The 15,611-nt window shown below is 37.9% G+C and overlaps 1 pseudogene; it reads left to right on the plus strand.

The window, feature by feature from the left end:
• The window catches only part of LOC122491025, a 98,536-nt pseudogene extending 83,549 nt beyond the window's left edge, over positions 1–14,987 (plus strand).
• The last annotated feature ends 624 nt before the right edge of the window (positions 14,988–15,611 follow it).

Here is a 15,611-nt window from a genome sequence, read left to right on the forward strand (position 1 = left end):
GCTAGGGATAAATAAATAAATAAATAAATAAATAAAACAATGGTAATTGCCCTCATGAATTTTATATTCTAGTGAGAGACACCCACAATACATAAGATTAATAAGTAAAATAGATAGTCTATTAGATAGTGGTTAAGCGTTAAAGAAGATAAATAATCAAGCAGAGCAAGACAGATAGGATGTGTACATTTGTGGGGAGTGCGAAGGTGCCACTATCAGGATGGGCAAGGAAGTCCTCACTGAGAAAGTGACATTTGAGTCAAAACGTGAAGGAAGCAAGAGAGTGAGTCTTGTAGATAGCTGGGAAGAGCTTTCTCAGCAGAGGAAACAGCAATGGCAAATATCCTGAAGCAGAAGTGCACCTGGAGTTCTCTGGGAATGGTTTAATTTGTTAAGCGTCTGAAACCACATGAGCCAGGGGGCAAAGAGGTGGGAGATGCAATCAGAGAGGAAAAGTGGGGGTAGAAGATGGGAACAGATAATTTAGAGTCTTGGAAGCCAATCAAGGGCTTTGGCTTTTACTCTTAGTGCAATGGGAAACGACCGGGAGATTTGACACAGAAAAGAGCCATGAGATCACTAATACAAGGGCAGAATCAGGGAGATCTACTGAGAGCCTACTGCAATGTCTCAGGTGAGAAATGATGGTGACGCTCAATGGAAGAGTAACAGTGGGATGGGGAAAATGGTTGACTCTGGTCCTTGAAAATACTTGTTAAACTAATGAGTAGTAAAAGGTTCCCATCTCAACAGTGATGGCTAACACTTCGTTTAAACACAATATAGCCTGTTCATAAATTGAACAAAAGACATGTACAAAGATTTTTTTATAGGCATTTCTTTAAGTTTATTAATTTATTTTGAGAGAGAGAATGCACACACTAGTGCACTCGGGGGTGTGGCAGAGAGAGAGAGGGAAAGAGAAGGAATCCCAAGCAGGCTCCGCATCGTCATCACGGAACCCAATGCAGGGCTTGAACTCAGGAACCCTGAGATCACGACCTGAGCCGAAGTTGGACGCTTCACCTACTGAGCCACCTAAGTGCCCCCAAAGATTTTTTGAAATTAGATCAATAGATATTCTTTTTAAATGTCCACAAGTAAACATTTCTACTTCTGTTAATATAAATTCAAGGAGTATTTATTTATAGACAGGTAACATTGACTTTTACAAGATACCAAATGGATTATGCATCTGGGTTATTTACCATACATCTCCCTTTGAAAGTAATTCCGACAAGATGGTGGCATTTGTAGAAAAGTCAAGAAGAATATTTTTGTTTGGAAGGAAAAACAAATTAAACAAAGCTTGAGATCTGCTATTATTCTGTCTGCTTTGAACATAAGAGAGATGATAAATATTTCATTTAAAATTCTAAATTAATAGTTTTATGAAAATGAAAATCCTTTTCCCGTCTGTAGTAAAGGTGTTTCTTTTAATTTATTTTTATTTTTAGCGTTTTTATCTGACACTTCCTAATTGCTTCTTCTGAATGAGTGTTAATATATTTTCACAGTGCTACCTGGCTAGATGTCATCCTTAGACACAGGCACTTGAGTTCTACCTTATGTTTGTTTACCAGTAGAACTGGTTTTGAATGATTCCGTAAATGAAGTTTATGTTCTGGAGCCATCTTCCAAAAAAAAAAAAATTCAGAACATGTGAAATTTCTTTCTTTTTTAAGGAAATTAATGAGCTTGTTGAAATTGCTTTATTGTGCTTTTTTGTGTTGGTTTACATTCAAATCGCTGTTTTCAAAACAGAAAAATCTGTGATTAGCTGGAGTTAAAAATCTAAACAAGAGATCCCCAAGCTCCAAATCATGTAAATTGTAATATCCCTGACAGTTTACAACTTCTTTCCCCCCAATGGGAATATCCTATGTGGTTTATTACAAGCCATCAAAGGCAGAGCTCTCAAAAACTGCAATATGGTGTCTCAGTAGCCCTCACAAACCCTAGCTCAAGCTGACAGGTTGCAAAAAGTCAAACACAAACAAAGGAAAACATATTTAATGTTTTCAAAATATGACGATGTGCACAAATCACTCATATTCTGTAGACTCGGTGTCTATGTGTTGCTTCGGGCAGCTTTAGCGATGCTTGAGGCTATGGCACCCGTAACAGCACATTTTACAATCATCTAAAATGCACCGGCTTTTGATATCACCAATCACATTCTCTCTGGCGCACAGAGACAATCTTGTTTCCATTTCTAACAGATCTGTGGTCGCATTCGGGCAGTAAGGACACTATTATGAATAGAATAGAAAAAGAGGTCCTGTGTTTGTTTCCGAATTTTTGTGGAAGATATTGGATTGCCTTCTCTGACACAGTTCATAAACAAACTTGGCGAACATCAAAGGCTCTAGCATTACAACCTGCTGAGCCTAGATTACATACCTCAAAAGTAAATGTTACCTCAGTGAAAACTCTTCTGAAATGTAAAATCAAATAAACTCACAGTGTCCAAATGGTTTCCTTAGAACTCAGGCGTCGTGTGTGAGAAATGTTTTTTACAACGATTTTACGATGATTGGATCATTAACCCTACATTTACTCAATTATGTGCAATCCCTAATTTGTTTGACACCAGTTTGTTTCCTCTCAGTTTATCTTCGCACGTATAGTCCTGCCACATGGGCTTCGGCCATGGATATGGGAGATACTGGCTGTACTAGAAAAACAGAACTACAAATGCCCCTTTTATTGCCTTTAACATACACTGTACTATCCATGTTACAATACAGGTAAATTATTCTTTTTTAATTCTTTTTTAGTTTTTATTTTAGAGAGAGAGAGCATACGTGCAAGTGGGGAGAAGAGCAGAGAGAGAGACAGAGAAAGAAAGAGAGAGAGAGAGAGAGAGAGAGAGAAAATCTTAAGCAAGCTCCACGCCTAGCAGATGCGGAGCTCAATCTCATGACCCTGGGATCATGACCTGAGCTGAAATCAAGAGTCAGTCGCTCAACCGACTGAGTCACCCAAGCACCGTTAGATAAATTAATCTTGAATATGAAATTCAAAGATCGTATCACTAGCAGAGGTAGCCACTTACAAGCACATGGTTGGCCTGGTTGGCCTTCGTGAAGCCTTATTTCTAATGATTCCCATCTAACTGTTTTACTGATACACACACACACACACACACACACACTGCATAAATGATTGACTAACTTCAAAACAAAGACAACATCAAAGTGAGAAAGATTCCGCCAAGAAATCCTGTTTAATATGTTTATTGGTGACCCTCAAACAAAAATCCAAAGCACTGAATTTTTTCATACTTGCCCAGATGAACATGCATCTGTGAGAATGAGAATCTCTCCTGTGGGAATCCACAAAATCATGTTATATAGTATCCTTAATTATACATCCAACACAGTTATTTGGGAAGATTCCAAAAATCTGAAAGAATTTGAGAGAAAACATCTCTCAATTCTTAAACTTTGTTCAAAGTGACTCCAATTGCACACAACTGTAAATCTTCATGTAAATCATGTAAATCTTCACTGCTAATATTGACTGCTAATAAGTCTTCAGTCTCAGGCATTGTATACCTACAGTCCAATTTTATCGCCTCACTAGCCTGCTCCCTCAAGTGAAATTCACTCCTCCCTCACCTGTGACCTAGTAGGACTGACCTAATAATACATGAATCATGACAACTACTAGACTATATTATAATTACACATTATGTGTCTGTTTCCTCAGATAGCATGGGCTTCTTGAGGGTGGGGCATGTATTACTCATCTTTTATCTCTAGCACCTAGCATCATGCCTGGAACATAGTCAGTAGCTGATTATCGCTAAACGTTGATAATCTCAGGTCAAGTCACTTCCCTTGTATCTTAGTGGAAAACTACTATCTGAAAAACTTTGGTCTTTACCGATGACATATTTTCAGAATGTGACTTACCACTGAAGATGCTAAGACCTTATTATATTTGCATCACAATTTTATTAAAATGATAATTTGTGCAGAACCTCTAATGTTTTGGTAAAAGTATTTAAAATCACATTCAAAATGATGTATTCCTATACACCTATTGGTATGGCTAAATACCTCAATACCTACTGGGACTCCTACATATTGCTGGTTGAAAGGCAAATGGAACAACCATTTCAGAAAAGTTTGTTGCTAAAATTTTTAACATATATTTATGATGCAATGCAGAGATCCCATTCATAGATAGCTACACAAGAGAAATGAAAACGTATTTTCACACAAAACCTGTGTGCTAATGATTGGAGCAAACTTTCTCAGATCCTCAAAAACTAGAAGCAACCTGAATGTCCTCCAGGTTGCAAATAAATAAACAAATTGAGATAATCCATTCAGTGGAACTCGGTGATCCCTATAACAAAATGAATGAATCTCAAATGCAACATGTTGAGTGAAAGAAGCCAGTTGTAAAAGGCTACACCTTCTATTATTTCATTTATATGACAATTAAGTTTCTATCTCTGCATAACAAATTACCACAAACTCGGCAGCTTAAAACACCCTCCCTTTATTAGGTCACACTTCTGTATATCAGCAGTCAGATCAGGCTGATACTCAAGGTATCAGTTGGGCTGGGCTCTTACCTAGAGGTTCAAGGGAAGAAGCAACTTCCAAGCTCATTCAAATTGTTGGCAGAATTCAGGTCCTAATGATTGTAGTACTCAGGTGCTTATTTCCCTGCTGCCTATCCGTCAGGGATTGCTTTCAACTTCTAGGGGCCATGTTCAGGTTCTGTCCATAAGGCCATCTTTATCAGAGGAGGCTTCAAATCTCGGCTTCAAATCTCTGATTCCTTTTCTGTTATCAGCTGGCAAAAATTCTCTGCTTTTAAAGAACCTATGTGATTATGTTAGACCCACCCATATCATGTAGCATAATTATGGGAGTTGTTATGGTCAGGGTTAAATGCCGTCTTAAAATTGTGTTCCCTACAACAACTTTCTGGAAAAGGAAAAACTGTAGGGAAAGAGAACAGATCTGTAGTGGCAAAAGGGTTAAATGTAGGGGAAGGGGCTGGCTACAAAGGGACAGCAAGAGAACATATTTTGGGATGAATGAAAACGTTCCATATATTGATTTTAGTGGTGGCTACCTGACTTTCTGAATTTTTCAATACTCTTAGAACTGTTCACCAAAAATAGTGAAACTTACTGTTTGTTAACTTAAAAAATAAGTTGAAGAAGAAAAAAATGAGATTAAAAGAAGTCTGTTCCTTCCAAGACTGAGCTACCTTAAATATCATCTTAAGTGAATCTAAATCTATTATTTCTATCCTTGATCAACTTGGGTACTATCTAAAGGACAGAATAATCTGTTGTAACACATTTTTATTAGAAAACCTAATGACAAATTGGAAGGAGCCAGAGTCCTTCATGCACTTCTTCGTTTTATCTCACATTTTCACTAGGAAATTCTTGTTCAATTTTCAAAGCTTCCAATGAAGTCTTTCTTCAACTATTCCAACATCTGATTGCTCTGCTCTCTGAAAGTCATATAACACTTGACTTTATGTCATCTTTTTTTAAGTAATCTCTACACCCAACATGGGGCTCAACAAATAGCCATCAACTAATGAATGGATTAAAAAAAGATGGAGTTTTATTCAGCCATCAAAAAGAATGAAATCTTGCTATTTGCAACAATGTGGATGGAGCTTGAAGATAGTATGCTAAGTGAAATAAGTCAGTCAGAGAAAGACACCATATGATTTCACTCATATGTGGAACCTAAGAAACAAAACAGAGGAACATATGGGAAGGAGGGGGGGAAAGAAAAGAGAGGGAAACAAACCACAAAAGATTCTTTTTAAAAAAAAATTTTTTTAATGTTTATTTATTTTTGAGACAGAGAGAGACAGAGCATGAATGGGAGAGGGTCAGAGAGAGAGGGAGACACAGAATCTGAAGCAGGCTCCAGGCTCTGAGCTGTCAGCACAGAGCCCGACGCAGGGCTCGAACTCACGGACCGTGAGATCATGACCTGAGCCGAAGTCGGAAGCCCAACCGACTGAGCCACCCAGGCACCCCAAACCACAAAAGATTCTTAATGATAGAGAACAAACTGAGCGTTGATGGAGAGAGGTGGGCAAGGGATGGGCTAAATGGGTGATTGGCATTAAGGAGGGCACTTGTGATAAGCACTGAGTGTTGTATGTAAAGGGATAAATCACAGAATTCTACTCCTGAAACCTATACTGCACTGTATGCTACCAACTAAAATTAAAAAACAAAACAAAACAAAACATGGGGCTCAAACCCACAACCCCGAGATCAAGAGTCGCATTCTCTTCTTCTGAGAAGAGACAGCCAGGTGCCCCTGTTATCAATTGTTTCTTGTACTGTAAGGTTTTCTCCTGAATTTTGCTTAATTGCACCTCTGGCAATTAAGCCCTGAAGTCATACTGACTAGTCTTCTTTTCTAATCTCATGTCCAGTCAGTAGTCAGGTCTTGTTCATTCTACCACAGACAGAGCTCCCATATTCCCTCGTTCCTTCCCACCATACTCCCTCATTCATGAATCCATTGCTTCTTGATTAGATCCTTGTCATAAATTCATGTTCACTTTCTGTTTTCCATTTCCAGGCATTCTACTTATTAGGTTTTTTTCTGCTACCAATTTAACCTTGTTAAATGACTGCCCCAATTAATTCTCTTCCTCAGAAATTTCAACACCATCCTTCATACACTCTCCTGATTGAATAAAGTCCAGTCTCTCTGATGTTGACATTTATGGTTCTCCCAAGTCTGGCAGAAGTCTTCCTTTTTAGATTTTTCCCTTTGTATATGACATACAATGAGAAGATTTTACTGAAAACAGGCCCCAATATTTTAACTGTATCCATGCTGTTTTCTCAATCCTGCATAACACATCCATTGCAATCTGCTGCTTTATTTTCAAGGCCCCAATGAAATAAAATTCCTTCTCAGAAGTCCTCCCTAGGGTCTCACCACTCTCAACTAAAGTGAATCTCTTTCCTTTTAATATTCACAGCATTTTCCCTTGAATATATTAAAAACACTCTATAGGTTATATACTACATTAAATTTTTGTAGTTGGGTTCTTTTTATTTATCTATAAGTCACTAACATTCCTCAGAAATGAAATTAAAGGATTGTTGAATGTATTAAAGTATGAATTTGTAGCAATTAATTATTGTACAACTAATGTTCCCTGCTGGAAGCAGAAGAGATAACAAACAAAGTTCCAATTGGGTTAAACTAACCAAAAGGAGAAGTGAGGCACCACTACTGTCCCACAGTAAATGGTTTAGTTAGAGATTAAGAATATATGGCAATATACTGTTGTGTATTGTGTACTCACACTTAGGCCAGACACAAGGCATGACCTCTGCCTGGGCAAAGATCAGACACAGACTCCAGCCCTGGGGCTAGAGATGGGCATGGTCTTTGCCTATGAATTTATGTGAAATTGGATGAAGAACAAACCATGTGGTTTAATATCATCTCAGTGGAGGAGAGTCTTCATCTGTAAATATGAATAAATGGAGGTGGAGTATATTTGGTAACATTTCCTCACCTAATTGGCCTCTTCCTTTCCCCTAGATGTTTCTAAGCTCAGAGAGGCAGGAGCTACAGTTTTGTAGTAGATGGATGTCTCTAGTAAGAAAAGAAGGGCAAGTTAATTACCAACCATCAGAAAAGGATGTTAAAGTAAAAATCTTTCTTTCTTAGCTTTAGCTGAGACCCCAAACGTAGAGAATAAACATTATGCGTGCTGAGAACTCCAGAATGGGGGACTAGACCACGCAAGACCTACAAAAGAAGGTGGTGAAGAACCCATCTTCTAACTCTGAATTTAACACTGTCCTTGAGGATATTTACAGGTTGGAGAGGCCAAGAAAAATGACTGTTTCTGGAGAAAGAATTTCTCTGGGGAAAATTACTGCATTTTCCCTTGCCCATAATGAAGGGATCGGGATAGAAGGGACCACTTTCATAGAGCTAACAATGTGTCTTCTTGTATCAGATGGCATTTGACCTGCACATGGGAAAGTAAAAAGCTAAAGCCTATGACTGGAAATATCTGTGCAGCTGGTGAGCAAAGACAAATGATGACATTGAGAGAAATGGCAATTTCCGTCTTCATTTGGCAGAAACGAAGGCACAAGTTTCCCATGGGCCAAATGTGGACCATGTGAAAGGGAGTCAGACTCAAGCCAGCCTGAAAAGGACTTTCCCAAGTGAGATGCCTGGCATGACAGCAGAGCCTCTTCAGTGAGAGTCTGTGTGCCATGGACTGCCCACACTCTGAGGATGGCAGTTGTTAGCAGCTAGCCAAATGGAAACCTCACCATATGAGATCATTGCAACCAGAGCATCTCAACAAGGTATTCTCGAAATAATCCATAAAATTACGCTCTGGGAGAATCAGAATTAAGAATCTAAGGTGTCCTTCCTAAGAACAACATCGTTGGATTAAGTTAATACTGTCAAATAAGATCTTTACTATGTCTAGCTTCTCCTTTTCCTCACTCCATCTGTAAGAAGGATTAGAAACCTCAGCTAGCAAGGGGAGCAGATACAGGAGGAAGGTGTTAGGGATGAGTAACAAAGATGGAGCCGGCCATGTTCTTCCTCTTCTTGCCCGATGCCTAAAGCAATACCACGCTAGCAAGGAGAAAGAACTTTGACTTTATGTGAAATTCATGTCATATTTAATGTTACCACGAATGGGACCTTTTCATAAAGCCTGTGAGTCCTTGATTTTACCCAAACTGACTAGAGGACTTACTACCTAAGGATGTCCAGGGAAAGTAACGGTACTTGCTTGAAATTTCATCCAAGGAGCAGAGAAGAACAAGGCTGGAGAAGAGGTTTGAAAGATTAAGGTGAGGATGGCAGGGAGTGGAAGGAGTAGGGAGAAGGAAGGCAGCGTTGAATTCTGGCTGCACCCTGTGGGTTCTCCCTCTTTCAAGGGGCTAGTCACGCTGCAGGAGACGACAGGCCGATTAATCAAAGGAATACACAGTGGAAGGCAATCATTCATACACCTTTAAGTGCAATTTCACATCTCCATATCTTTCCATAGACCACGTTTACTGATAATTATGCTTCCTTAATAAAGAATTTAAGGTGGGGGAAAAAAGGTATTGATCACATTAGTCATATTTGGGGAAATAGTAACCACTGCCTGGAGAAAATTGTGCTCCTTGATATGCTACAAAACAGGCAAATGCACTCATATAAAAAATGACAAAATTCTTAACTGGAGTGCTCATGATTGTTTGAACTAGCCATACACAACGTTCACATCTTCTTTTTCAAGCAGAAGCAAGAAGTGTAAAAGTTAATGTTTCCTTTCTATAGTCTTAAAACATTTCCATGATATTTATTTTATTTCCTTTCGGTATCCAGTGCCCTCCTACTTTCTAATATCCAGGTCCCAGAGAAACAAGAAAGAAACCTTTCTGGCAAACCTTTTCGTCTTAACTTTTCCAATTAGTGAAATAAAGCATTGAAATCTTTTATTACTGAAATTGTGAACTCGCTCCTTTTTTTTTTTTTTTTTTTTTTTGCTTTTAGGAAACAGTTGAGAGGGAAGAAATCACTTGGTGGTGCGGGGCGGGGGGTGGTGTTAAGTGGAACCTTCTTATTGCCCTTAAGACTTAATGATGTCCATGTTGACCCTGAAAGAAAAACTATTTTTGACATTTAATAGCATGTAAAAGGTGAGGTCGGAAAACTAGAAATTCAGATCCCGCACCTCACAATTACCAATCTAATTGGTTTACAAACTTTAATTTCATTTTCTTGTGGCAAGGATCATGCCTGATATTTTCTTACCACAATTCTTAGAAATTCCTTTCTTTCACAAATATTCATCGAGTGATTTTTATATTGCAAGCACTTCTCTGACCATTTGTCATTCTTATATGTGTTGTGCAGTCAACTGGGTCTGACACTAAAGAGACTCTGGGTAATTAAACAACATTTCTTTTTATATTTTGTCTCCCAATCTAGTGTACTAGAACTGGTACTAATCTCTAATACAAAACTTTCCAATGGGCTCAGCCTGATTTGGGGTCAACTTTGAACATCAAGGTCCTAGCTATTGCTTGGGACTTTATTCTAGGACACATACAGGGTGACTCCAAGAATTTAGGGCTGGACTGCAGTTGACTATCCAAGAAAGAATCCACGCAAGTTTCACTGTTTTTTTCGAAGATCCTATTAAATAACAAATTTTACCATATTCTGACCTTGAATAAATTACCAAATCCAGATCTGGATTGTTGCCAGTTTGACCTCAGAGAGTTATGAGTGAGCAGTTAGGGCTGGCATGGCAACAAAAAGAAAATATGCCTTGCTAAATTTTCTTTCTTGTACCCAAATCCTTTTTTGTTATACATATGGCTCCAGTGGGAGTAATTACAATGTGTCCAATGTCATCCTTGAATAAACTATGCAAGACCTAGTCTTTATATGTTCCATAAAGCACCTGGCATTTTGTGAGCATTTAAGAAGTGTTTAATGATGCAACAATGGCAACTAAGAATCTAAACCTTGGTTTCCTGTGGCTATGGTAATCTAAGTGGAACTCTGCTATGACAAAGGAAGAGGAAACATCACTTCTGTTACTTTATTACAGCCTATTATCCCATCTGATCTGTTTATTAGAAATCCCCACACTCTATTTTACTTTAAAAAGCACTTGGAACACAATTTTGTTTTGAGAATAAAACAAACTCATCTTCTCAGAGCTCACAAGTATCTATAATGCTCTCATTAAACCTTATTGAATATGATGAGATTTGCAAGGGGTGAAGGAATGTTACATGACACTAGACTTTGGCTAGTTGCATATACAATGAAACTTAGGAAATATAGAAAATCAAACTTTTCTTTTATTACTAAAATATATTTGTAAGAAGAGGATTCCAGAAGCCTTGTTGGTAAAATGACCACCATCAGGCAATACACAGAAAGTAGCAAATTCAAAGGACCACATGATCATTTTTCTTCCACAGGGGAAAAAAAAGTTTCCATTTTTAACTTGACACAAATAACTTACACTCACGAATTCTTAGAGGTGGGAGAATATTAGAGATTCTGTAGCCCAAGTCTAGGACCCAGCATGTATAAGATTATTTGGTTTAACAACATTGCTTTCATTAGATATTAAATGTGGGTCTTAGATTCAGAGGGTCATATTCATATTTTTAAAGGTCAACACCAGCCAAATGATCAAATAAAAAAAAAAGACCCCAGAACAGATAAAACAAAGGATGGAGGGAAGAGACTGAGAAAGTAACTCAGAAAGAAAAATAAAATTGTCAAAGAAATGGCTCCAAAGTCAAAGAGAACTCCCATCTATCTCCCCCTCCCCCCACTTTTAAGAAGATTTCACTTTATCTAAAGAGTAAAGCACATGCTTTTAGATCCAAGGGTACCTGGTTCAAATCTCAGCAGGGGCAGATTTCTCACAAACTAAAAAGGCACTCTCCCTATTAAAGGTGCTGACTTAATACAGTTATATGGACCATTACTGTACAGAATGGGGATTCACAAACTATTTTCTAAATGGGGCCTTTTTGTGCATGTACAGTAATTCCTATAGAAGCCTTTTACAAATAAAAAAAGGAAAAAATGTGGAGGAAATCTAAGAACCCATGATTTGAGCCTTTAATAACTATTGGTGTATTAGAGACAGCCATCTGCAGTAATATAGCAGATCAGGTCTTCCTGGAAATGACCTGAAAAAGCATTCTAAGGATAAAAGCTTAATATTTGTGCAGACGTCAGATGCCTAGAAAAGATGAACAAAATACACCTTGAAGTTTGGCCTCAATGGTGGACCTCGAAATGCATGCTTTCCATGGAACTCCATTTCAACAGGAAGTAGCACTCAAACAGTTCCTCAGTAAAGAGTATTTTGCTTGAGATTTCCACAAGAAGACTTTGTTGAGTAAATTTTTTACATGACACCATAACTTGACGGCTGAAAATCTTCCTTACCAGTGAAACCATGAAAAACTCATGTGGTAAACATTCTATCTAATCCACCTTATGAAAGAACTCTGAGGAAATGGTTAGAAATATGCTTCTACCATAAATTTATATATGGAGAGCTAGCCTTATTTGGTTCCGCATATTTGTGATCATTTATATCACTCTCCTGACAACATCATTATTCAGAATAGTACTGAATTTTGAAAATACTTCCTTCCTCGCCAGTTTCATTATTTGTACTTCTCTGGAACCTACTGGAATGGAAATAATTGCAAATTTGGGCAGAGAGTCCAAAATATGAGTGACCCAACATATGAACAGTCCTTGCAAAAACAGGATTTCTTTCTTACAGAATAAATCTGAGCACTGGGTCAATATTTCAAATAATAGACTTTTGAGAAAGTAATTTATTTTTTTTTAATTTTTCAATGTTTATTTTTGAGAGAGAGAGAGAGAGATAGACAAAGTGTGAGCACGGAAGGGGCAGAGAGAGAGAGACACACAGAATCTGAAACAGGCTCTTGGCTCTGAGCTGTCAGCACAGAGCCTGACATGGGGCTTGAACTCACGAACTGTGAGATCATGACCTGGGCTGAAGTCATACGCTTAACTGACTGAGCCACCCAGGAGCCCCTACACCCAGAATTTTATGAATCTTATCTTTATTCTACTGGCTTCAAATGACAAAAAAAAAATGAAACAAAATTTAAACGCCCAACTGATTTAAAGAAAAGATGTAGAAAGAATGGTTGTTGGTTTTCATGAGTAATAAAAAGAACTGGTTTGGGATCAAAGCTGGATCCAGAAGTTTGAAGGATGACATCAGAAGTCAGCCTGCTTTTCCCTACCTTTCATGGGGTCTTCTCTTTAGGCTGGCTCCTCTCTCAGGCAAGCACCCCTCTTGGTTCCACAGGAAGGCTGTCAGCACCTGCAAGGTTGCACACATCTTCGCAAGCTCATATCCTATGCAATAGCTATTCCCTTCCCTTCAATGTTGCAACCCCCTCTTGAAAACTCAAGAAAGCCTTGATTGTTGTTTAATTGAACTGGCTTAGATTTAAATGAAAAAAAAATGTACAGGGATTTCCTCTGATTTTAGCCAGTGGAGACAAAAGAAAACCATGGGATTTCTTACGAGTTTGACCAAGAGGGTGACCAAAGGACATTCTTTTGGTTTCAAATGTCTTTTGCATAACAACTTTTGACTCACTCAATTCTGACCTGGAGTATATCCAGAGGTACACATACACACACACACACACACACACACACACACATACACTCACACATACACACAACAAAATCGTACAATTTTGAAAACAGACTGAGAAATAATGTAGGGTCAGAATCTGGAAACAATTTTAACCAAGTATAAAGCTACTGAATCCTGATAAAAGTAGAATCTTGATAACATAAAAAGTAGAAGACGCATAGCCGATCCCCAATAAACATGAATAAATGAATGAATGAAGTCATTCGACAGAAGAAAAATGAGGTGAGTGGTGCGTCATGGAAGCTGACAGAAGAAACTTCTCATGAAGGCAAAGAAAATATATTTAATTCTCTGGGTGTATTAAAAGTGAAAGTGGCTTTTTCCTTGGCAAGAGGGCAGAGTACAACTTGACTACTTGCATTGCACACTTTTTGGATCCACATCTGGTCTTTCTGTTGCTCAAGTTTCTGTCCATGGGAGAGATAAATAATGAAAAAGAATTATTACAAAGGAAATAGGATCTTCTTAATGTTACCAACATGACAGACTTTGCTATGGATGTATACAAAAATCTTTCTTCTGATGATATTCCACATGCTATGACAGAAGAAAAGGACCACAGTTGTTGCACAGCTGAAACAGCTTCAGGGAGAAACTAAACCAATTTTGAAGATGTTGGAAGATCCAGAAACTACAAGGCAAATGCCATTAACCAGAGATGGTCAAATGCTGCTTGACCAACTGATGGACAAGCATGGCAAGAATATTTAGATACATTCTAAATATGCAGAATTCCAAATGCATGTGGGAATTACTCTGGAGCAGCAGAACATCTTTACTTCTTTAGAGTATTGGTTCCAGCAAACACAGAAATGCTTTGAGTTCATTATGGCAGAAAACTGGCCTCTGAAATCTTAATGCAGAATTGGGATGCAGCTATGGAAGGTCTTACATGCTTAAAAGAGATCATTGATAATTTTGTGAGATCTTAATTTTGGTCTCCTCAGTAATGAACATGGCTCATCCACTGGTCTTTATGTGTTGCCTTCGACCACCCCAAAAGGTGTGATAACATGATCGATCTCTTCCTTTACCAGTCACACTATCTTAATGCAATTCAGACCATTTGTCCACATATTTGACTACAGTTGTCATAACAAACAAAAATGTTCAAAAATGCCAGCAGGTGCTAAAAGATCTGATTAAAGTCATTCAGCAGGAGTCTTACACATATACAGACACAGACCCAATTACAGAATTTGTTGAATGCTTATATGTTAACTACAACTTTGATGGGGCTCAGAAAAAGCTGAGGGAATGTGATTCAGTACTTGTGAATGACTTCTTGGTGGCTTGTCTTGAGGATTTCATTGAAAATGCTCATCTCTTTGTATTTAAGACTTTTTTTCACATCCACTAGTGTATCGGCATTAACCTGTTGACAGGCAAACTGACCATGACTCCAGAAGAAGCTCAAAGGCAGATTGTAAATTTGATTAGAAATGCAAGTTTGGATGCCGAGACTGATTCTAAATTAGGTCATATGGTTATGGGTAACAATGTAGTCTCACCCTATCAGTGAGTGATTGAAATGACCAAAAGCCTTTCATTTAGAAGGCAGATGTTGGTCAAAAATATTGAGAAGAAACTTAATCAGAATAGTAGGTCAGAGGCTCCTAACTAGGCAACATAGGACTCTGGCTTCTGCTGAAGAACTATATAAAGACAAGATGAAAAAACTATAAAAATAAAGATGAAATAATAAAACCATTATATAAAGGGTGATATACATTTAGAAACAATATATTGAGTATGCATTTGGGGAAATTTGAATAAAATAAGCTGTTTCTTTTGTTTTTTAAGTGAAAGTGAGTTTGGGAAGCTATAAAAAAAAAGCCTGGATAAAAAAAAATCAAATCAGATATTAAATAACATTCTGTCCTGATTAATATTTAGTTATGGTTTGAAAATTTTAAATCTGTAAAATAATTCATCCATCAATTTAGCAAAGAAAACAATTATTGAGCATTTATGTCTGATACCATGATACATACTTGGGATAAAAAATGAAATCAGGTACCTGCTTATCTGGGTATCTCTATTGAAAACAACAAGCAGGTGAAGGTGAGAATCAGTAGAGTAGAAAAAAGTCAAGAGAGTTTGCTAGACTTGAGTGGCTAAGTGCAAGGCATACCGAGTGCTGAGTGAGGGGTCAGGAATAACTTAGGGAAAATTAAACAATTGACCCCAAAAGAGAGCTGACCACGTTCATTTCACAATAAGAAATCAATAGAATGTGTCTATACATACAGCAAGAGTGGAGTTGAGCATGACACCTAGGAGACAGATGTGGACAAATGTCTGGGCCAGGGGAGATGAAATAAGGTACTTGAATAGGATGATGTTATCAAGAAAGAATC

This window comes from Prionailurus bengalensis, chromosome C2 (genome assembly GCF_016509475.1).
Source record: "Prionailurus bengalensis isolate Pbe53 chromosome C2, Fcat_Pben_1.1_paternal_pri, whole genome shotgun sequence".
NCBI lineage: Eukaryota > Metazoa > Chordata > Mammalia > Carnivora > Felidae > Prionailurus > Prionailurus bengalensis.